The following is a 23,816-nucleotide window of genomic DNA, read 5'->3' on the forward strand; positions in this document are numbered from 1 at the left end:
TATATCTATTCACAGAAGCACTTTTTGTAGTAGTAAAAAAACTGGAAACAAAGTAAGTGTCCATTGATTGGGAAATAGCTGAACAAATTGCTATATGAAGGTATGGAATATTATTACACTATAAAAAAGAATGATGCTGTTGAGTGATTATGGCTATCATCTAGGAGTCTCTGCAGGGCTTCAGGGCTTGAGATAATCAATACAGAGTTATCTGCAAATAGCAGAAGCTAGAGGATCTCATCATACATAGGTGATTCCTTTTCCTCTCTCCCCAGGCCATTCCTTCACTCATCTGCCTAATTAATCTTCCTAAAGTGCTGACCTGCCCACAACACCTCTCTGTTCAATAAATTCCAGTGCTTCTCTGTCACCTCTAGGATCAAATATAAAATCCTCTGTTTGGCATTCAAAGCCCTTCACCTCTTGGCCTGCTCTGATCTTTCCAATATTCGTACACCTTACTCCCAGGTATTCTGGGAGCCTGTGTCAAGGCTTCCTTGACACTCCATCTGCCAACTCTGGGCATTTTCACTAGCTGTTCCCCATAACTGGAAGACTTTCCCTCCTCATCTGCTCTGGGCTTCTCTGATTTCCTTCAAGTCCAAGTTAAATTCCCATTTTCCATGAGAAGCCTTTTCTGATTCTCCCTAAATGGTAGTGCCTTCCTCCTATTAGTTATCTCCAATTTATTTTGTATAAATCTTGTTCACATGTAATTATTTTCATGTTGTTTCCACTGTGAGCAACTTGACAGCAGGGGCTGTCACTTGTCTTTCTTTATATCCCCAGCACTTAGAACAATGCCTGGCACAGAGCAGGCACTTCATAAACGCTTATTGACTGAATCTTTGGCTTTGATTCTGTGATGGATACCCTTGACAAAGGTAAAGACTTAATAAGTACATGTCCCTATCTTATGCCTCAGTTGATACTGTGGGTTTGTCAAAAAAGATATTTCTATTGTCATGCCTTTCAAGGCATCTTGTATAACTTTGACATTTTAATAATCACAAAAATGGCATGCCTTTTAAGTAATGAAGAAATAATAAGCATAATATAGATCTTATATTTTCTACATTTTTCATTCAGTTGCATGATTGTCAATGTGGTCTATTATGGGATATCACTTGTGAAAATCTGCCTATTTCCCTATAATGACTTCATTAAGATGTTCTCTAGGTATGTGTAGATTATTCTCATAAATACTTTGTATAAATGAAAGGTAAGCACATATTTTTAGAGTCTCTAGCATGTCATCATTTTTATTATGTAATAATGTTTGAGATTTGTCCCATACCTTTGTTATCCTTTCTTCTTCCATAAGTATTTAAAATTAATCCCTCTCTGCCCTCAAATTGTATAGTATGGGGCTTCTCTGAATTTCAGTTTCCTTATCTGAAAAATGTGGGTGCCATTGTCTGTAGTACCTACTTCACAGGGTTGTTACAAGAATCAAATAAAAATTACATAAACAAGCATTTAGAAAACATTTATAAATATGAACTATAAATATGAACTATTATGACTAAGGTGGCTATTTGTTAGTTATTTGAATAAAATCTGAAACAATAATTTAACCACCCGATTCCGTTGTTATTCATTAACGTAATTCTATTTACCTGTTCCAAAGGAAAACCTCTATGAAATCTCATTATCATGTTTGCAGTTATGTACCCCACCCCTCTCTAGAAGGAATTCCAGGAAAGTGCCAAATTCTCTGGAGTTCTCAAAGAGGAGAGTGATATTCCCCAGCTTTAATTCTCTCTCTCAATGGCTGAAATTAGTTCATTCTTGTAGGGCTGTAGTTCATATGGATTTGCACAATCAGAATAACTCTGAGCCCCTATCTGCTGGAAAATCTTCCTCTTCCCTGAATCTATTATAGTTCATTGAACCCTAATCATATAATCTTTAACAAAAACAACAATAGCTAACATTAAGATAGAGCCTGCTATGTGTCCAACAGTGTGCTAAATGCTTTACAAATATTATCTGACACGATTATAAATGGAGTTGACCATCCATGCAAACAGACTTGTTTAACAGTATATAATGGTTTCATTTTTTAAATAGAATCAATAAAATAATTAACATAATGTATAATAGAATATTTACCATTGAGCTATCTATCTGAAGATTGTCACAGATCCAGACCACCCCCAACCAGTTCTTAGGAACTCCAGTCCCAGGAATTTTAGGAGATAGTTCATAGTCTAGGTTTAGCCAATAGTTCTGGCATGCCACATGTTTTTAGTCAGTAGTTTTGGCTTGCCACATGTCTTCAGCAAGTACATCTGGCATGCCACATGTCTTCAGTATCAACAAAATATTAAAAATTCAGAAATTAGCAAAAATGCTCATTGTAGCCAATAGCACCCAGAACTCAGCCACTGATTATTCCATAGCATCGGTCTAGGTTGTATAGCTGCTATGTAGGTCTTACGAACTCCTAAGGTTGTCTCCTAGTGAACAGTGACTTCTAGTCACATTTTCCCATTTGTCACTTGAGGAATATGGGTTGTAAACACAAAAGCAAGCCCCAGAAAAAAATCTGCCATCATTCTAGTCTTTTGTGTTGGATCTTGAGTTCATGTTTCCGATGGCAAAGACCTATATCATTTCTCCTTCAGTCTTTCCTATTCAACATCATTAAGAATGTTCCTGACTAAGAGGAGAAGTCACAAAGTGGCAAAGATGTGGTAATACTATAATTTTTCACTCAATCATAATAAATTTGATTTTAAGTGACAGATTCTTTATTATGCAAATAAATCAAATATTAAAGTTAAAGAACAGGCAAAGACTTAATGAACATCCTTGAACCCTGGATTCAATTCTGAAGCCTTTGCATATGATTCTCCTTATTGGTTGATAGAACGGTTACTGAACATGTTGAGATCATAATTAAGAAAGTTTTATACAAAAGCTCTAGACTTTAACCCAGAGTTACACAGATGATTTTAGAAGAGATGATTTTAGATTCTGAAGGTATTGCTTTAACCCAAGGAAGTTATCTCTAATTATAAATTTCAGACCTTGTGGGAAAAACAGAAAAGGGGTGGAGTCAAGAAGGCGGAGTAGAGGTAGCCACTTAATCAAATACTCCTAACATTTCCCTCTAAACAACTTTCTTTAAATGCCTTGAACAAAATATTGGAGAAGCATAGCCAACAAAAGATCAGGGTAAGACATTTTTCAGTCTCAGATAACTTAGAAGCTCAGCACGAAAGGTCTGTGACACAGGGCTGGGGACCAGCTTAGAGGTCATGTGGTAGTAGCACCAGTGGCAAGCCTTAAAGGAGGCAGTTGTGACAGCAAAAACAGTAGCTTTGGATGCTATCAACCTAGGGATGGCAAAGGTGTCATAAAATGATAAGAAAGCAGTTACAGAGGACCTTTTTCTGGCACTAGATGCACTTGGCACTGATTGGTAATTCTATTGTACATATGCAGTTCTGGGTTATAGTTCCAGGGCAGTGAGGAATACCAGCACTTGCAGCTGCAAGAAATCAGGGGACCTAATCACAGTTCCAAGGCCAAGAGGATGACAAGTACTTGTGGTTGCAAAGGAATAGAGGCCCTTCTTGTGCAAAGACCAAAGTACAGAAAGCAGCACCCACACCTCTCCCTGGATAATAGTACATTGGAAGAACCAAAAATTTGCAGAACTAAGTCTGAAATAGTAGCATGTAAAAGCCTAAAGTTTGAGACAGTGTCTCCCTACCCCAAGGTGAGCAGAATCCAACCTTAACATAAAGTTCAAAGACAAAAAATAGGTTGAGAAAATGAGCAAACAACAAAGAAAAGAATGTGATCATAAAAAGCTACTATGGTGGCAGGGAAGACCAAGATAAAAACTCAAAAGAAGATAGTAACACAAAAACATCTACAAGCAAAGCCGCAAAGAAAGTGCTAATTGGACACAAGCTCAACAAGAATTCCTGGAAGCATGAAAGAGTGCAGCAAGGGTGGCAGAGGAAAAAATGAGAAAAGAAATGAAAGTATTTCAAAAAGAATATGAAAAGAAATTAACAGCTTGACAAGAGAGGCACAAAAAATACTGACGAAAATAATACTTTGAAAATCAGAAGTGACCAAAGGGTTAAAAGAGGTACACAAATTTATTGAAGAAAAGAACTCCTTAAAAAGCACAATTGGCCAAATGGAAAAAGAGGTACAAAAGCTCCATGAAGAAAGTAATCCTTAAAAATTAAATTTATATAAGTGTAAGCTAATGACTCCCTGAGACATCAAGAAACAAAAAATAAAATGGAGAAAATGAAAAAAAATAGAATAAAGTGTGAAATGTCTCATCAGGAAAACAACTGACCTAGAAAATAGGTCAAGCACGGATAATTTAAGAATTATTGGATTCCCCAAAAGCCATGATCAAAAAAAGAACCTAGACATCATATTTCAAGAAATTATAGAGGAAAACTTTCCTGATATCTTAGATCTAGAGTTTGAATTATAAATTTGAAGAATCCACCTATCATCTCCTGAAAGAGATCTCCAAATGAAAACTCTTAGGAATATTATAGCCAGATTCCAGAGCTCCTAGAAGAAAATATTATAAGCAGCAAGAAAGAAATAATTCAAATATCATGGAGTCACAGTGAAGATCACACAATATTTAGCAGCTTCCATGGTAAAGTATTGGAAGGATTGGAATATAATATTCCAAAAAATAAAGGGCTAGGATTACAACCAGGAATAGCCTACTCTGCAGAACTGAGTATAATCCTTCTGGAGGAAAATATATATTTAATGAAATAGAGAACTTTCAAGCATTCCTAATGAAAAGACTAGAGGTGAATAGAAATTTTGACATTCAAACACAAGACTCAAGAGAAGAAGGAAAATGTAAACATGAAAGAGAAACCATAAAAGGTTTAATAAAGTTCAGCTGTTTATATTCCTATATGGGAAGAATTGCCCTGCTAATGATAAAGTTCTTATCATTCATCTTATCATCTTCTACATAGAGAGAGGGCATAGGTATGAGTTGATTATATTGGAATGATGATCTCAAAAAAGAAAGGAAGGGGTGAGAGAAAGAGGGATGCAGTGGGAGAAGTGGGGAGGGAGTAGTAAACTGGAGAAATTTTTCTTTCATAAAGGAGGGACACAAGAAAGAGTTTTACAGGGGAGGGAAAAGTAGAGAAGACAGACAATGCTTGAAGCTCACTCTCATCAGAATTGGTTCAATGAATGGGTATAGAAATCTATCTTAACCAATAGGGAAATAGGAGAAGAAGGAGATATGAAAAGGGGAGGGGTTATGATAAAAGAGATGAATGGATTATGGAAGACAGTGGTCAGAAGCAAAACAGAATTTTGAGAATGGACAAGATAAAAAGAGAGAAGAAACAGAAGAAAATTTGATGGAGAGAAATACACAGTGAGTTGTCATAACCATAAATGTTAATGAGATGAGCTTATACATAAATCAGAAGTGGATAGTAGAATGGATTAAAAACTGCAATCCAACAGTACAAGAGACAAAAACTCACAGAGATAATTAAACATAAGAGAGAGGAGCAGAATCTATCCTGTGTTAGCTGAAGTAAAAAAGACAGAGGTAGCAATCAGCTCTCAGACAAAGCAAAAGCAAAAAGAGACCTAAAAAGAGAAACAAGTAAAGTACATTTTGTTAAAAGGTACCATAGACAATGAAGCAATTTGGAAAACTTATATAGTAAGTTTTTCTGATAAAATGCAAATCATTTCTCAAGTGATGATTAAAGGATATGAACAGGCAGTTTTCAGAAGAAGAAATCAAAACCATGTATAGTCATATGAAAAAAATGTTTTAAATCACTATTCATTAGAGAAAGGTAAATTAAAACAACTCTGAGGTACCACCTCAAACTTTTCAGAAATAACAAATGTTGGAGGACATGAGGGAAAATAGGTACACAAATGCACTTTTGGTGGAGTTGTGAACTAGTTCAAGCATTCTGGAGAACAATTTGGAATTATGTCCACAGGGTTATAAAACTGCATGCCCTTTGGCCTAGCAATGCCACTATTAGATCTATACCCAAAGAGATCAAAGAAAAAGGAAAAAGGAAAAAGACGTATTGGTACAAAAATATTTATAGCAGCTTTTTTGTGGTGGCAAAGAATTAGAAACTGAGGGAATGCTTTTCAACTGGTGAATGACTGAACAAGTTGCAGCATATAATTATTATGAAGTGCTATGAGAAATTATGGGAGTACGGTTTCAGAAAAATATGGGAAATCTATATGAACATATGCAAAGAAGTGAGAAGAATCAGTGGATCATTGTTCACAGTAATTCAGCTAAAATTGTAATGATGGTTGACTGTGAAACCCTTATGTATTGTGATCAATACAACGATCTAAGCTAATTCCAAAGAACTCATGTTGAAAATATACTATAGACCTCCAACAGAGAACTGATGAACTCTGAGTGCAAAATGAAGTATAATTTTCTCACCTTTTTTTGCAATATGGCTAATGCAGAAATATGTTTTGCATGCTTTCACACATAATTAATATATTAATTATATCATAATATCATATTAATATCATATCTTAGTGAATGGGGGAGGACTGGGAGCCAGGGAGAGAATTTGGAACGGCAACTTTAAAAAAAACACCTTAAAAACAGATAAATGAATAACTGATAAAAACAACAACATAAGGGATATCAATCTGATCCTTAATAACTTCATTGGGAATAGGAGATAAGACTTAGAGGGACTTTTGCTTCAGTGTGGAAATAGGTGGCCTTCTATCACCTCATTGTGCATACATACTCTTTTGATGGTTTTTTTCCCCTAGTTTTACAAAAGCTCAACCTCTGACCTACAGAATCAGTGATATTGTGTATTCATACCATTTTTTGTATTCACAACTCATGGCTAAAATCTTTATCAAGAGCATTGAGAACATTATTACAGGAAGTATGTTGTCATAGAAGAATGCTGAACTTTGGTGTCAGGAGACACCTGGGTCCACATCTCTCCTCAGATAAGCTTTAACCTCTCTGAATCTTAGTTTCTTCGTCTGTAAAATGGGAATAAGTGGCTTAAGTACTTACTTCACAGAGGTGTTGGGAAGATGAAATGAGATCATTTGCTAAAAGACTTTGCAAACTTTAGGTGCTGTATAAATACCATTCCCTATTATTAAGTAACCTGAAAGATTAGCCTTGTTAGTGGAAAAACTACTTAACAGAAAAAGAAATCTGAGAAAAGTGATTTAATATTATTAATGGTTTGAAGAAAGACAGAAACTGAGTCACAATAAAAAAACAACCACGAAAAGTTCATTTAACTGTATGCTGAGAGATTCTGTTGTGATCAGGAATGGAGGAAAGGAAGAAAAATAAGCCATCTATTGAACTTTACAGGTCTTACTTTGACTCATTATTTTGCATTTTTATTTCAACCCTCTGAATGACAGCCCAAACAAGCAGTGGATTTTCTCATTGGTATGCCTTTAGGAAGATGAATGTAACTAGCTTTGAAATTACTTGGCAAAAGACGACAGTAAATGTTTTAGTGACAACATGACAAAAGAGTGGTAAGGTACACCGAGTACAGGAAAGCAACAATGTGAAAGAGGGACTCAGTGAAGTATGACACAAGGTTCTGTATAAAAGCAGAAGGCGTTGGTGGACGGCTTGTGATCCAAAAGCCATAAAAAAGTCTGTGACAGCTGAAGGGCTCCTAAGGTGGATATCCAGAGTTTATGAAATGAAGGAGGCTGGTGTTGGATAATAATGAGGATCTATTCCACTGACGGTGTTGGGGATCATTCAACCCTCAGGTATAAAAACAAATACTGTGTTTTTGATGAAGAATGGGAAAGCAACGAGCATGGTATGATGACAAAAGGCTCAGAGCAAGGCAGTGGCAAAACTAAATCTAGCCAGGTAGCTAGCTCTTCATTATCCTCTGAAGATATCCCTTCCATTTCTAACCCCTTATCTCTGACAATTTAATCCTGTCTATCTTTCAGAGGCCATCTCCCCCAATCCACTTTTTATCTATCTTTTCTTTGAATTAATATACACTTATTGACTGTCCCACTTATTTTGGCCCTAATTCATAGCAGTTTGGCATAAGAGGAAAAACTGATTTTAGACTCAGGAGAGACCAAACTTCAGTAGCACCTTACTGAAGTACATGACCATGGGCAAGTTTTTGGTTGTGGTTCAGTTGTTTGAGTCATGTCCTTCTGACTCTTCGTGATCTCATTTGAGGTTTTCTTGGCAAAGATACTGGGGTGGTATGCTACTTCTTTCTCCAGCTCATTTTACAGATGAGGAAACTAAGGCAAACACAGTTAAGTGACTTCTTGCCCAAGGTCACATAGCTAGTAAGTGACTGAGGGGATTTGAACTCAGGAAGATGAGTCTTCTTGATTCAAATCCAGTGTTCTATCCACTGCACCCCTAGCTGCACCCCACCTCCCCCTCTGCAAGTTACACAATCTCTTTAAGCCTCATCTGTAAAACTGGAGTAAGAATAGTAGTGCCTTCATCCAAAAAGACTCTACTGCCTCCTGGGCCATCTCCAGTCATGCTGAACTATATCTCCTTGCTGGACTCAGATGACTCTGGAGGAGAAAGTGAGGCTGGTGACTTTGCATAGCCCTCCCTCAGTCAAATTCAATTCACTTACATGTCACGGCATCACCTTCCTGATGTTGTGAGAAGGAAGGACAAACAACAGCCTCTGTTAGGAGAAAATAGGAGCTGCTTCACTGGGCACCCAAAAAGAACTGGCCAGTTGAACAACGCAGCTCTTTCTTTCTTTCCTTTTTTTCTTCTTTCCCTTCTTCCCTCCTTTTCTTTCTTTCTCTCTTTCATCCTTTCTTCCTTCCTTTTCCCTTCCTTCCTTCTTTTTCTTCTTTCATCCCTTCCTGCTTTTCTTCTTCCTTCCTTCCCTTTTTTCCTTCCTTCCTTCCATCTTCCTTCTTTCCTTCCTTCCTTTCTTCTTTCTTCCTTTCATCTTTTCTTCCTTCCTTTTTTCCTTCCTTTTTCTTTCTTCCTTCTTTTCTTCTTTCTTTGTCTTCCTTCTTTCCTTTCTTCCTTCCTCCTTCCTTCCTTCTTTTCTTCCTTCTTTTTCTTCCTTCCTCCCTTTTTTCTTCCTTCCTTCCCTTTTTCCTTCCTTCCTGTCTTCTTCCTTTCATCTTTTCTTCCTTCCTTCCTTTCTTTTTTCTTTCTTTTTCTTCTTTCCTTCCTTTCTTCCTTTCTTGAGCTCAACTGAGCTACCTGACCAAAAGAGAAACTGTTCCCAGGAAGAAAGAGCCACTTGGGGACAGCATGAAAAGAGAAAGTACACTGGCCTGCAGTATCAGAAATATGAGCTGCCTGGATCATGGGGGCCTGTGCATTCCCTCTTTTGGTCTACTCCACTGTTTCCACTGGTATTGATTGTATTTTATGGGAGAATATACCCCAAGTTTATGGTGGAAGTGTTTTATTCCTGTCATTCTTACCATGCTATTGGAGTAAATGTCTTTGCTTTGAGCTAACTGTGTTCACCAGCCACTAGAGTTATAATTTCATGAGTTTCAGAGTTACCACAGAGTACCTGGAACCTAGGGTAGTTGTCTCCCCAGGGAAACTAATCTGTGAGTACAAATTGTGGGGGGTGTCCTAGATTTGGGGTTATGTGTATTTCATGTTATTCTTTTAAATACTGGAGGCTATCCCCTCTTTAAGAAGGAATGATGCTAAGTCTTAGTCTTCTTAAATGTCCTACAGGGTCTAGGACAGCACTGAATACACAGTAAAGGTTCCATAAATACTTGTGGAATGGATGCATTATTTTATTCAAACAAATTACTCCTCTGATATCTCTCCCAAAGCGACTGCTTGTCTGTACAGGGCAGTTGTACAAGAAATCAGTGCTATGACCTTTTACAAGGAAGATTAAGAAGTGACATTAGTCTTTCCATGAGATGATTGGTAACATAAAGAACTAGGGGAAAAGGTCAAAAGTTACTTAGTAGTAAGACTCTTCTGTCAAAAGAGACAGACAAGGAGAATGAGGGAAGGATCAGAGATTAGGGCCAATATACATTTAGTCAGAGAGTCAGCCAATGAACATATGCACCTGCTATGTGCCAGAGACCTGGGTTAAGTGGCAAGGATACGAAAACAGTCCCTGCTTTTAAGAAGCTCAGTCTAATAAGGACAACTGTATACAAACAATATATGGACAGGATAAATTGGAGATAATCAATAGAAAGAAAGCACTACCATTAAGTGGGATGGATGGGAGTCTGGAAATGTTTTCTGTAGAAAGCAACATTTCAACTGGGACATGAAGGAAGGAGCCAGCAAAGTCATTTCAGACAAGGGGCAACAGCTTGTGAGCAGCGTGCTCTGCTAGGTGCGGGGATCCATGAGACAAGGATGAGGCCTTAAAGGATGGGCTGCTTCAGAGCCTCCCAATTTCTGTGCTCCTCTACAGCATAGGATGACTGAAAGGATGGATCTGTTTAGATCAAGGTGGAATGCCATAAATTATCCTTGCTTTATCAATATATTATTTGAAGGTAAGATTTTTTTTTTTAGAAATTATTTAAGGTTTAAATTAAATTATCAAAATTTTTATTATCCTATGTTATGGAAATGCTTGCTTTATTCCGTAAATTAAAAAAAAATTTAAAGAAATTATTTAAGAAAAGCATAGTCTTTATTGTTATGACTGAAACACTGCCCTTCTTCTCAGTGTTTCTAATGCCTTTTTGAGGTTTATTGCTGCACTGAAACAATTTGCATGGCCAGGCAATGGTTACTAGGTGACATGATGGGAATTGAAAAGACAAAAAGGGCTGCATGTGTTTATCTGTGGCTTCATTGGAAGTAATGACTATATGGGGCAGCAAGATAGGGGGAAAGAGAAATATACTTCTTCTAAGGAATTCATAGACACTAACCAAATTAGGAGCGAAGGACCAGGTATAAAGGAAAAAAAGTCTCCTAGCTGCCTGAGGATAGGTACCTTTTGTGGTTCCTGTGAGGTAGAGTTTTGCAAGTAGATTAAGACTAAGCTGCAAATGTATTGGTTAGCCCCAAGACATGCTTCTACTAGAGGTGAAATGTCATTTCATCAAAGCCTCGGGAGTGGAAGTAGAGTGGTGTTTCCATGGATTGTATGTAACCAAAAAGTGTGCTGGGGGGAAGACTGAATGGTAACTGGAGGTAGAGAGCAGCAATAGAAAGCAGTGCTTCTGCAGCAGACAGAGAATTGGAATGGAGGGAGTGGGGGAGGAGAGTCAGGGGCCAAGCCTCTTAGACCTAATAAAACAGAACAAAATGAAATATCTAGCAATTATACAGAGCTTTAAGGTTTGTAGATCACTTTACATATGTTAATACATTTAATCCTCACAACAAATCTACTCTTGGGTCTGCCACTGGTTTATAATTAGTAGTTGGGCAATGGTCCTCCCCTTTCTGGGTTACAGTTTCCTCAACTATAAATTGAGTATTGGATTTCATTGAGAATACACCTAATATGTTTTGTCCATATTGTTGTTTTTCAGTGATATGCAACTCTTTGTGACCCTATTTGCAGTTTTCTTGGCAAAGACACTGGAGTAGTTTACATTTCCTTCTGCAACTCATTTTATAGATGAGCATACTGAGAAAAACAGGTTTAAGTAATTTGTGTAGAATTACAGAATAATCCTGTCTAAAGTCAGATTATTAATCCTTATTTTATAGATGAGGAAACTGAGGCAGACAGCTGTCAAATGATTTGCCTAGAGTCATACAGTGTCTAAGTATGGCTTTGAATTTAAGGATTTCCTGCCTCTAGGTCCAGCACTCTATCTACTACCTAACTGCTAAATGGAGGAAGAGCTGGACAACAATGAGTTCCTGGACGAAGTGGTATCTGTGGTGCAGGAATAACAAGGAACAGGAACATAATGTGTAGGATCAAACCTCAACTTAGTCTTTCACCAACACTTTGACTTCTGTGGACTATATAAGTATAGTGGAAGGATAAACTTTCTAGAGATGTTGATTGCTTTCTCTATCCTGGTCAATTAACAAGCACATGTTGATCATTTCACTATTTGCACACACTGTGTTGACTTCTGGTGATACAAGAAAAGGCAAAAATGCAAAAAACAGGTTCTTTGCCCACCTGTAACTCCCATCATAAGGAGGAAGAAGATGTGCAAATAACTGTGTTTTCTTTTTTTTCTTTATATTAAAAATTATTTGTTTTCAATTTTCAGCATTCACTTCCATAAGATTTTGAATTCCAATTTTCTCTCCATCTCTCCCCTTCCCCCACCCCAGGACAGCATGCACCCCCACCACATCTTTCCCCAATCTGCCCTCCTTTCTATCACCCCACCTTCCCATCCTCTATTTTCCTGTAGAGCAAAATAGATTTCTATACCATTGCCTGTACAACTTATTTCCCAGTTGCATGCAAAAACAATTTTTTTTTTATGTTGTGGTGATCAAATGAGTTAAATATAAAAGTACTTTTTAAAAATTTATTTATTTAAGTTTTCAACATTCATTTCCACAAAATTTTGGATTCCAAATTTTCTCCCCATTTCTCCCCTCCACCCACCCCAAAATGCTGAGCATTCTAATTACCCCTATCACCAATCTGTCCTCCCTTCTAACATCCCTCCCTTCCCTTATCCCCATCTTCTCTTTTGTCCTGAAGGGCCAGATAAATTTCTATACCCCATTACCTGTATTTCTTATTTCCTAGTTGCAAGAACAATACTCAACAGTATTTGAGTTAACAGTTCACAGTTAACAGTTGTGACTAAAAGTTTGAGTTCCAGCTTCTCTTCATCCCTCCCTTCCCACCCATTCCCTTTGGGAAGGCAAGCAATTCAATATAGGCCATATCTGTGTAGTTTTGCAAATGACTTCCATAATGGTCGTGCTGTATAAGACTAACTATATTTCCTTCCATCCTATCCTGACCCCGTTTTTTCTATTCTTCTTTTGATCTTATCCCTCCCCAAGATTGTTCCCTCCTCCCACTGCCCTCCCTTCCATTATCCTCCCCACCCTACTTATCTCCCTGTCCCCCACTATCCTGTATTGTAAGACAGGTTTTCATACCAAAATGAGCATGCATTTTATTCCTTCCTTCAGTTAAATGTGATGAGAGTAAGCTTCATGTTTTTTTTTCTCTCACCTCCCCACTTTTTCCCTCCACTGAAAAGTCCCTTACTTGCCTATTTTATGAGAGATAACCTGTCCCATTCCATTTCTCCCTTTTTCCTCCCAATATATTTCTCTCTCACCGCTTAATTTCATTATTTTAAGATATGATCCCATCCTATTCAATTCATCCTGTGCTCTCTCTCTCTCTCTATCTGTGTGTGTGTGTGTGTGTGTGTGTGTGTGTGTGTGTGTGTGTGTGTGTAATCCCAGCAACTACCCAGATACTGAAAAAAGTTTCAAGAGTTACAAATATTGTCTTTCCATGTAGAAATGTAAACAGTTCAATTTTAGTAAGTCCCTTATGACTTCTCTTTGCTGTTTACCTTTCCATGCTTCTCTTGATTCTTGTGTTTGAAGGTCAAATTTTCTTTTCAGCTCTGGTCTTTTCATCAAGAATGCTTGGAAGTCCTCTATTTCATTGAATGACCATTTTTTCTCCTGAAGTATTATACTCAGTTTTGCTGGGTAGGTGATTCTTGGTTTTAGGCCTAGTTCTTTGACTTCTGGAATATCCTATTCCATGCCCTTTGATCCCTTAATGTAGAAGCTGCTAGATCTTGTGGTATCCTGATTGTATTTCCACAATACTTGAATTGTTTCTTTCTAGCTGCTTGTAATATTTTCTCCTTGACCAGGGAACTCTGGAATTTGGCCACAATGTTCCTAGGAGTTTCTCTTTTTGGATCTCTTTCAGGAGGGGATCTGTGGATTCTTTCAATATTTATTTTGCCCTCTGGTTCTAGAATATCAGGGCAATTTTCCTTGATAATTTCATGAAAGATGATGTCTAGGCTCTTTTTCTGATCCTGGCTTTCAGGTAGGCCCATAATTTTTAAATTGTCTCTCCTGGATCTATTTTCCAGGTCAGTTGTTTTTCCAATGAGATATTTCACATTATCTTCCATTTTTCCATTCTTCTGGCTTTGTTCTGTGATTTCTTGCTTTCTCATAAAGTCATTAGCCTCCATCTGTTCCATTCTAATTTTGAAAGAACTATTGAGTGAGCTTTTGAACCTCCTTTTCCATTTGGCTAATTCTGCTTTTGAAAGCATTCTTCTCCTCATTGGCTTTTTTGAACCTCTTTTGCCAGTTGAGTTAGCCTATTTTTCAAGGTATTTTCTTCAGCATATTTTTGGGTCTCCTTTAGCAAGGTGTTGATCTGCTTTTCATGCTTTTCTTGCATCTCTCTCATTTCTCTTCCCAATTTTTCCTCTAACTGTCTTACTTGATTTTCAAAATCCTTTTTGAGCTCTTCCATGGCCTGAGCCCATTGAATATTTATTTTGGATGTTTGGGATACAGAAGCCTTGACCTTTATGTCTTTCCCTGATGGTAAGCATTGTTCTTCCTCGTTAGAAAGGATGGGAGAAGATATCTGTTCACCAAGAAAGTAGCCTTCTATGGTCTTATTTTTTTTCCTTTTTTGGGGCATTTTTCCCAACCAGTTACTTGACTTTTGGGTCCTTTGTCAAGAGTAGGATATACTCTGGGAATCTGTGAGATCGCAGTTCCTCCAATGTGGCACAATCAAGGATGTCTGGATGCAGAGAGAGATTTTTGTGCCCAGAATCTTAGCAGTTACCTCTCCACAGCCACCTGGCTTCCAGTTCCCAAGTCAGCACTGGGGGCTGATTTCCAGATAAGCTGGATGGGCAGGGCCGCCATTCAATGTGAGATAAAGACCAGCTTGCCCAGGGCCTCCACAGAGGGCAGAGGCAAGAATCAGCTTCCCAGTTCCCCCAGGGGTTTTTATGCTCCAAAAATGTATGTGGCTGCTGTGCCTGCTGAGGTGGCTTCTGTGGTGGCTGCCTAAGATTGGAGCTATGGGAAGGCCCTTCTCCCTTCCTGGCCAGCTGGAAAAACCCCGTCACTGACCTTTGGAGCCTGTGGGTTGAAGGATCTTAGAATCCACTGATGCTGAGACTGGGGAATTCCATGATTGGAGATTTCACCCCCAAGGGCTGTTCGCAAGCTGTGCCTGCTGCCAAGGCTTGGCTGGGCTCCATTCTCTGCTCAGGGTCTGGTGCAACCCATGTTTCCCATGGGCCTTTCACATCACCTGGGCTGGAAATCTCCTCCACTCTGTTGTTCTCCATTTCTGCTGCTCCAAAATTTGTTGAGAGTCCCTCTCTATAGGTATTTTGTGGGCTGTGTGGGGGAGACCCTGTGTATGTGTGTCTTTCTACTTCGCCATCTTGGCCCTGCTCCCTGTAAAAGTCCAAAAACAATTTTTAACCTTCATTTTTATAGCTTTAGAGTTCCACATTCTCTCCCTTCCCCACCCCACCCTCATTGAGAAAGTAAGCAATTGAATATAGGTCATACATGTGTAGCCATGCAAAACTATGTGTTTTCTTTCCAATGGGGAAAATAATATGCAGATGACTTTCTAAGTACAAGATATCACATGGAAGGTTATCTTAGAGAGAAGGAACAGGCAGTGGGGAGTGTTGTAGTACTCTAATTCTGGAGGACTGTATATATCATTGGAGCAAAGGAAGAGAAGTTGTCTTGATTATTTATAGACTCCATTGCAAATCTTTATTCTGTGTGTGTGTCTGTATGTGTGTGCGCGCGCGCGTGTGTGTGTGTGTGTGTGTGTGTGTGTGTGTGTGTTTGGGGGTAATTAAAACCTGTCTTTCACTTACTTTTGGTGCCTGAATACTTTCATGGAAAGTTGGGGGCTGCTTTTCTCTTTGCTGTAGAGACCTAGTCTGAGTCAAATCTCAATAGTCCCCAGAAAAATCTTAAATGGGGTCAAAAGCCATTGAAAAGCTGCTAAAGTTTAGCCTTGTTCCTATAAATACAGAGCTTTGTTTCTGGATTAGAAGAAAATTCCCTAATATGCTGCAAAAGAACTGTTTTCATTTAACTAAAACATTCTCTGGGTTAAATGATTGTTTAAAGGGAGTGGTAAAGATTTTCCAAGAAATTTAGACATTTTGAGCTTGTTTTTGATTATAAGCAATGTTAACCATAGCAGCTAGAAATATAAAGAATTTATAATAATACCTCTATCTTCCAGTGGTTGAAGCATCTCTTGGTTAACTAGGAAACACACATGGCACTTGGAAAGTAGTAGTTAAAATAACAGATTCTTAGAAGTCAGAAGATTTTATATACACATGTTGTTCAGTCGTGTTGTTCAGTCATTTTAGAGATGGGTAACTGAGGCAAATAAAGTTTTAAGTGACTTGCCCAGGATCACACAGTTAAGTGTCTGAGGCCACATTTGAACTCAGAACTTCTTAATTTCCTTACCACAGACTGGGAGTTCTATCCACTCTGTCACCTAGCTGTTCCCCCCTCCCCAAAATATATAGATTAATAACTAGATAAATATCTGTTACACATACCTGCTAAAGCTATACCTGTAATATCTACCATATCTGTTGATCAATCTATAAGAAGAAAAAAATTCACAAAGCTCATAAAATCTCAGAGTTGGAAGAAACCTTAGAGATCTTTTTTTCTAAAATGGGAGTTCTTAAACTTTTTATGTATCACAGATTCCTTTGGCAATCTGGTAAAACCTATGAACGCCCATGAACACCTCAAAATAATATTTTTAAATGCATAAAATAAAATACAGCAAATTATAAAAGTAAACAAATCATGTTAAAATAATTATTAAATATATTTTAAATAAAAAGTTTGCAGACTCCACATTAAGAACCCCTGCTCTAAAAACCTCTGCAAAATGGCCTGACAGTCTTGGAATGTTTCCAGTTACTTGGAGCTCACTGTTTCTTGAAACAGCCCATTCCAGTATTGGACTGCTTTCATTATTAGAAAGTTTTCTATATTCAGCCAAGAATTGCCTCCGTGAAGACTTCCAGCCTGTCCTTGACCCTGGGATTGTGTAGAACAATGTCTCCTAATCACCAATGCATGGACTGACATTATTCTATTGCAAGTTTTCACCAATCTGCATAACTTTTGTTGTCAAAGGCCCTTTTTTCTTAAAACCTATTAATTTAAAAATCAATTTGGTGGACAAAATGGCGCCATTCTACTTGGATGTGGTTAAAGTAACTGAGGCCTAATTCTGATTTCATTTCTTGAATGGTGAATCTGGAAAGCAACACTTTCCACAAACCAAGGTGGGAGAAGTTGTGTTTTCTATCTCCGTTGATAGCACAGTAGACAATGCTTGAGTCTGAATTCAAGGATGGCCTCAGACACTTACTAGCTATGTGACCCTGGGCAAGTTGCAAGTCCTCTGTTTGCCTCAGTTTGCACAACTCTAAAATGGGGATGATAATAGCACCTACCTCACAGATTTGTTGTAAGGATCAAATGAAATAGTTTAAAAAGCTTAGCATACAGTAGGTGTTATATAAATTCTTTTCCCTTCCCTACCATGCCATGGCATGCCCTTGCATCTGTTCTCAATCTGTCACTAATCAACAGGTAGTAAGAGATGTTAATGTTATCATGGTATCATGTACCACATTTAAACCATTGTAGTTTCAAATACATATGTTCATATTTGGAGGGGGGAACATCTAAAGATGGGATTTCATCAATGCAGGGAACTTTTAGTGTAACTTCAGCTTCTGCTTTGATACATCAACAAGTCTCCATAATGTCATAGAGTTGCTTGAGACCACCAAGAAGTTAATGACTTGCCTATTGTGTCTGTTCATTCTTCATTGATGAAGAAGACCTTGCCATCAGAGAAATGATGACATGACTTTGTTTTGAGTGAGGGAGGGCTGTGCAGGTCACTAGCCTCACTTCTCCTCCAGAGCCATCTGAATCCAGTGACCGCATGTTCATCAGGATAAGTGGAGATGACCCAGGATGAGGCAATTGGGGTGAAGTGACTTGCCCAAGATCACACAGCTAGTGAGTGTTAAGTGTCTGAGGTGAGATTTGAACTCAGGTCCTCCTGACTCCTGCACTGGTGCTCTACCCACTGCACCACCTAGCTTGCCTATTGTATTCCAGATAGTAAATACCAGAGTCAAGACATAAACCCAAGTCTTCCTGACTCTCTAGTAGTTCTCAAGATGATCTACCATGCTGTTTCTGAGTCTAAAAGAATTAACTGGAGAAACATTTAATCAACATAACTAGTACTAATATTGGGGCTGGTAGGGGGCACAGTAGATTAAGTGCTGGACCTGGAAACAGGAAGACTTGAGTTCATCTTTGGCCTCAGACACTAACTGTGTGACCCTAGACATGTCACTTAACCCTGTTTGCCTCAGTTTCCTCATCTGTCAAGTGAACTGGAAAAGAAAATGACCAGTTCCAGGATCTTTGCCAAGAAAACCCTGAACGGGGTCATGAAGAGTTGGATACAACTGAACATGACTGAACAAAACCAAACAACAATGAATAATGTTAGAATGATTTTAAAGTTAGTAAAAGCAAACAAACAGCATATATGCCTGCTTGGTTTTATTCACAAAACTAATGAACTCAAATCAGAGCAATGATTAGAAATTAAGAGACCTGTCAGTAAATATGAAGCCAATTTGATATTCTGCTTGACAAAAAGAAAAGATTAGATTTTGTCTGGAGGTAGAGCACCGGTTATGTCAAGATGGGGTTAATTGTTTGGCTTGGATTAGAGAAAAGTTTGCCAAGACTGCAGGGAGGTATTTTTGGAGACATTTTTTTTTTCACATAAAAAGCATGAAGCCAGCAAAGTTCTTCCAGCATTTGAGGACAAAACATTCAAAATAAGAAAATAAACAGATTGAATTCAAACAAAAAATCTCTTAGAATGAAATGCCAAAGGAATTCTTGTTAAAAAGTGTCCATTAATTGGAAAGTCACTTGGGAAGGTTTCCTATTTAACTGCTTTTTGAACTATTGTCAGTAAGAGACTGTTCTGATTATAACAGAAACAAAGAAATCCCAAGATCACAGATTTGGAGCTGGAAAGGAACTTAGACACTATTTGGTCTAGCTTCCTTATTTTATATATGAGGAAATTAAGGCCTAGAGGAATGAAATGACTTGGTCACATCCTATAAGCAGGGCCAGGACTCAAATTCACTTCCTCTTACTCCAAATCTAATACCTATCTACTCCACTGGGTTTCAGTTGGTACTTGGCTCATCTTGGTATCTTGCACTTATAACCTTAACTCCAAAGATCGACAATAGAAAAGTTAGTGAGTGACAAAGAATAATAATAGCCCGTCAGCAAACATACACTAAGTGTTCACTATGTTCCAGGCACTGTGCTAAGAACTGGAAATGCAAATGTAAATGAAAGGAAAAGCATATTCTAATAGAGATGACACAAAATGCGTGCCAGTACATATAATAAAGGCATGGTGGAGAAGGTCTGGAGAGAAACTAATATGAATTTCTATTTCTTTATCATATTTTAGGGCAGCTAGATGTTGCAGTGAATAGACCGCTAGGCCTGCAGTCATGAAAATGTAAAATTCTGGGACCTGTGAAATGTCATTTAAATAAAAGATTTAATAAGGACATAAATTCCATTAGGCATAAAAAAGGGACTTAAATATCAAAGGAGAGATTTTCATGATTATACATCGAGGGAGGCAGTATGGTGTAGTATGGACGATCTCAAACTTTTGATCTTAGGATCCCTTTACACTCTTAAAAATTATTAAGGATCCCAAGAACTTTTATGAGGGTTACATTTATCAATATTTGCTGTATTGGTTATTATGAAAATAGTTTTGACCTTGGGGTCTCCTCAAAGAAGAATGTGTCTTTTGGTTTCCTTTATGGGAAGAATATAAAAATGGATATAACTCCAGTTTTTCTGTTAGTATACCTACTTATTAGTCATTGGAAAAATTTCTCACGTTTTTGCTACCAATAGCTAAAAGTCTAAAAATGATGTGACTTTTTTTTTTTTTTAGCACATTCTACCCTTTTTAGCCACCTTGAAGGGAATTGTAACAGATGGGTGGCCATTTTGAATTTTTCTTATTTTTTGGGTTGTGGTGATAATTCATTTCTAAGGGGTCAGCCTACAATCTCACTTTACTTAGTGAGTCATTCGCTAAATATTTGTAGAACAAATGAAAGATCATTACTTTTTATTTTTAAATTCATCATCTAAGAGAATATGGAAGCTATGTTAAGGGTATTCAAAAAAATTACTATTGAACAAGGAAGACTATGCAATGTAGTGTATGAAAACTGAACTGGGAGTCAGAAGATCTCAGTTCTGTTACTGTTTCTGCCAAAATTAGTTGTGTAATCTTGGGCACTTCAACCAATTAATCAGTCAATTAGCACTCTATAAGTCCTTACTATTGACCAGGACTATTTTAAGAATAAAAAAAGGCAAAACTGAAACCAGCCCTACACTAAAGGAGCTTACATTTTATCAGGGAAAAGCAATATGTGCCCACATCACTTAAGACTACATACACACACACACACACACACACACACACACACACACAGAGCAGGTGTTTCCATTATCCTCATTGTATAGATAAGGATATGGAAATTGAGAGAGATTAAAAAAGTATTTAAGGTAGGATCTGAGCTCAGATCTTACTGATTCCATGTGTGTGTGTCTATATTAGATTATAAATTCCTACCTCTGCAATGAAGGGAGAGAGTACATTTTTCTCACCTCTTCTCATCATTGTAATTACAGTCTGGATATGTTTTAAATAAGAAAAAAATGTAAATAGCAATTTTGAAGATGATACTGGAATTTATCAACAGCCTAAAATTTGACTATAAACTATTTACTATGGAGCAAAATTTCCTGTGAGGCTGGTTTGGCTTGTATCTAAGAGGGCTTAGTTATGGAAATATCTAAGGGCCAAGTATTATGAGGTAGAAAGAACATTGGCTTTCCTCTTTCATATCATGGTGCCATAGGCATGCATTGAACATGGACTAGGTATGCTGGTACTCTTGTCCCTAACCTGTTAACCTCTCCGTGACTATTTCCATTAGATCATGAGCTCTTTGAGAGCAGGGACTGTCTTTTACCTTACTTTGTATCTCCGGTGCTTTGCAGAGTGCCTGGCACGTAGTAGGTATTTAATAAATGTGTACTGACTGATAGCTATATGCACACCTATGCTTCAGTCCTGGATTGTAGTCCTCTCCTTGTCACTTGTTATTTTTGTGATGTTGGACAAGTCCCTTTAACCATTTGGCTCTCAGTTTACTATAAAATGAAAGCAGTGATTTCTAAGGTCACTTCCAACTTTAACATTCTGTGGTTCTGTGATAATATAGGCCTTGAAATGTATCTAAAGGGCAGAATTATAGTGAGGCTTAAAGGTAGGTGAGTATAAGGATATTGTGGGTTGGTTGTTTGGGTTTTTTTTAACAGTCTCATTTCCTTCCCACAAACAACATTCAAAGATAAAAGTTAGTTGTGCCTTTTAAATTACTTAAACTGTTTTCATTGTCCTCCAGTTTATTTATATCTGTAAAAGCTATACTCTCACACATTTTGATGCTGAGTTGAATTTCTTGAGTCTCTCCCATTAAGGAGGTTCTGTTCTATTTAGTGGTAGAAAAATGGCAGGCTTCCTCCCTTGCAATATGGCCTCCTGTAAGAGTCCCATCAGCATTATTTGTCCTCTAGATATTCCAGTCTCTCAGCTCCATGTCACAATGGAATTATCCAATAATTCCATAAGGGCAGCTAGGCGGTACACTGGGCTTGGAATCAGGAACACGCAATTTCATGAGTTCAAATCTGGCCTCAGACACTAGCTGTGTGGCCCTGAGCAAATCATTTAACCATGTTTGCCTCAGTTTCCTCCTCTGGCAAATGAACTGGAGAAGCCAATGGCAAACCACTCCAGTAGCTTTGCCAAGAAAATCTCAGAATGGGCACCAAGAGTGGGACGTGCTAAAATGATGGAACAGCAATAATTTAATGAAGTTCAGTGAGCATATGACAGGCTCTGTGGTAGGCCCTGGAGATACAAAGACAACAATGAAGCACTCCCTGCCCTCCAGGAGTTCCAGGATCATTGGGAAGACTTATCTTTTTCTTTCTTTTCTAAACCCTAGGGCTAGGTAACTCATCTATATTAGTTGCTTGTTTTCCCTGACTACCTTCCCATTTAGACACAACATAGGATTGAGAAAATCTCACATCTTAAATCATTTCAAATATTTCTCTTTCAGTAACTTTATATCTGTGAAAGCCAGTAGTTTTCACAACAATGAAAAAGCTGCATTTCCTTTATTTTGGTTCAGTTGAAACAGAGGTTTAAGATGGATTTATAATTAGAACAGCTGACCATGAAGCCTGTACAATACTAATTGGCTACTAATGGGGTCCCCTGAAGAGTTTTAAAGTCATAGAATCTTACAGCTGGAAGAAATGTTAGAGATTATCTAGTCTAAGCCCCTTAATTTAAACTTTAACGAGTAGGTCAGAACAAATACCAATCCATCTCAGATGGTTTAGAGGCAAATCTGCTTAGCGACAGGCTGGTGTAGTGAGTGGGAAACTGCTGTTGTCACTGCTTGTCCTTCATTTTCAAAGAGGTCCATGACATTAGGAAGGTATGTCATGACCTGCAAGTGAATTAGATTTAAGTGAGGGAGGGCTGTGCAAAGTCACCAACCTCACTTTCTCCTCTGGAGCCACCTGGGTAAATTGGCAAGATGTAGATCAGAACAACTGGAGATGGCCCTGGATGCTGTGGGAGATCTTGACTTTTTAAGCTAAGGTCTTTCCCAGATCTTTGTCTGAGGCAACACCCATTCAGTGATGAAGGCTAGGTAAGAAGAAATGAGGCAAAGAATGGTCTCTTTTAGCTAGTCAAAAAAAAAAAAAAATGTCAGTGGAGAGGAGACCCTTAGGGTTTCTGACCAAAACAGAAACAACTGGTATTTACACTCATTGAGCCAACAGAAACCAAACAATGACCAAATGAGACTTGGGTTGGGACCTATTGTTGGCCAATCAACGAGAGCCAGAAATCACTCCTCAGTGCCACGAGTGTGTAGAGGATGAGGTTAGAGGTAAACATTGCAATAAAAAAAAGAATCCTAGACTACTTATTAATGTTGTCAGTAAATTAGATAGGAAATGATGTCAGCCATATGAAGGAAGCAAAAGTGGGAGGTAACTGTTTGCACTAGAATTTTTATTTCGAAGTTATAAATCTAGGATGTGCAGGTCTAAACCAAAACATAGTCTCTTAATTATAACCAGGCACTGTAGACTTCTTTCAAGAAATGAAAGACTAATTTATTTTCATATTTTTCTGGTCGTAAAAAGGTAGACATAAAATGAAATTATTTTATTCACAGGACTGCCTATAAATAGGATATTTTTCTAAGGCTTCCCATGATTCATTTGCAGGTCTTTAAAAACTCACATTGGAATTAACCTTGCTGCAAAATTACCCTCTTCAGAGTGAGCCAATGATGCCCTTCAAAGGACAGCATTCTAATGAGAGTGGAAAAACATACACTTTTCATCTGTGCTGCAGAAGAAAAAAAATGCTGTAATGTCAAACAATTCCTAAAGGATGCAAACATTATGTGAACGGGAAATGAATGCGTAAAATAAAACTGTGAAATCATATGAACTCCATATTGAAAGCTTGACTCAAAAATATGTCTGAACTCTTGTAGGAAAATGAGGAGGAATTTTCTATGAGTCAAAGAGTAGATTATTG

Source organism: Notamacropus eugenii, chromosome 3 (assembly GCF_028372415.1).
Source record: "Notamacropus eugenii isolate mMacEug1 chromosome 3, mMacEug1.pri_v2, whole genome shotgun sequence".
NCBI classification, from domain to species: Eukaryota; Metazoa; Chordata; class Mammalia; order Diprotodontia; family Macropodidae; genus Notamacropus; species Notamacropus eugenii.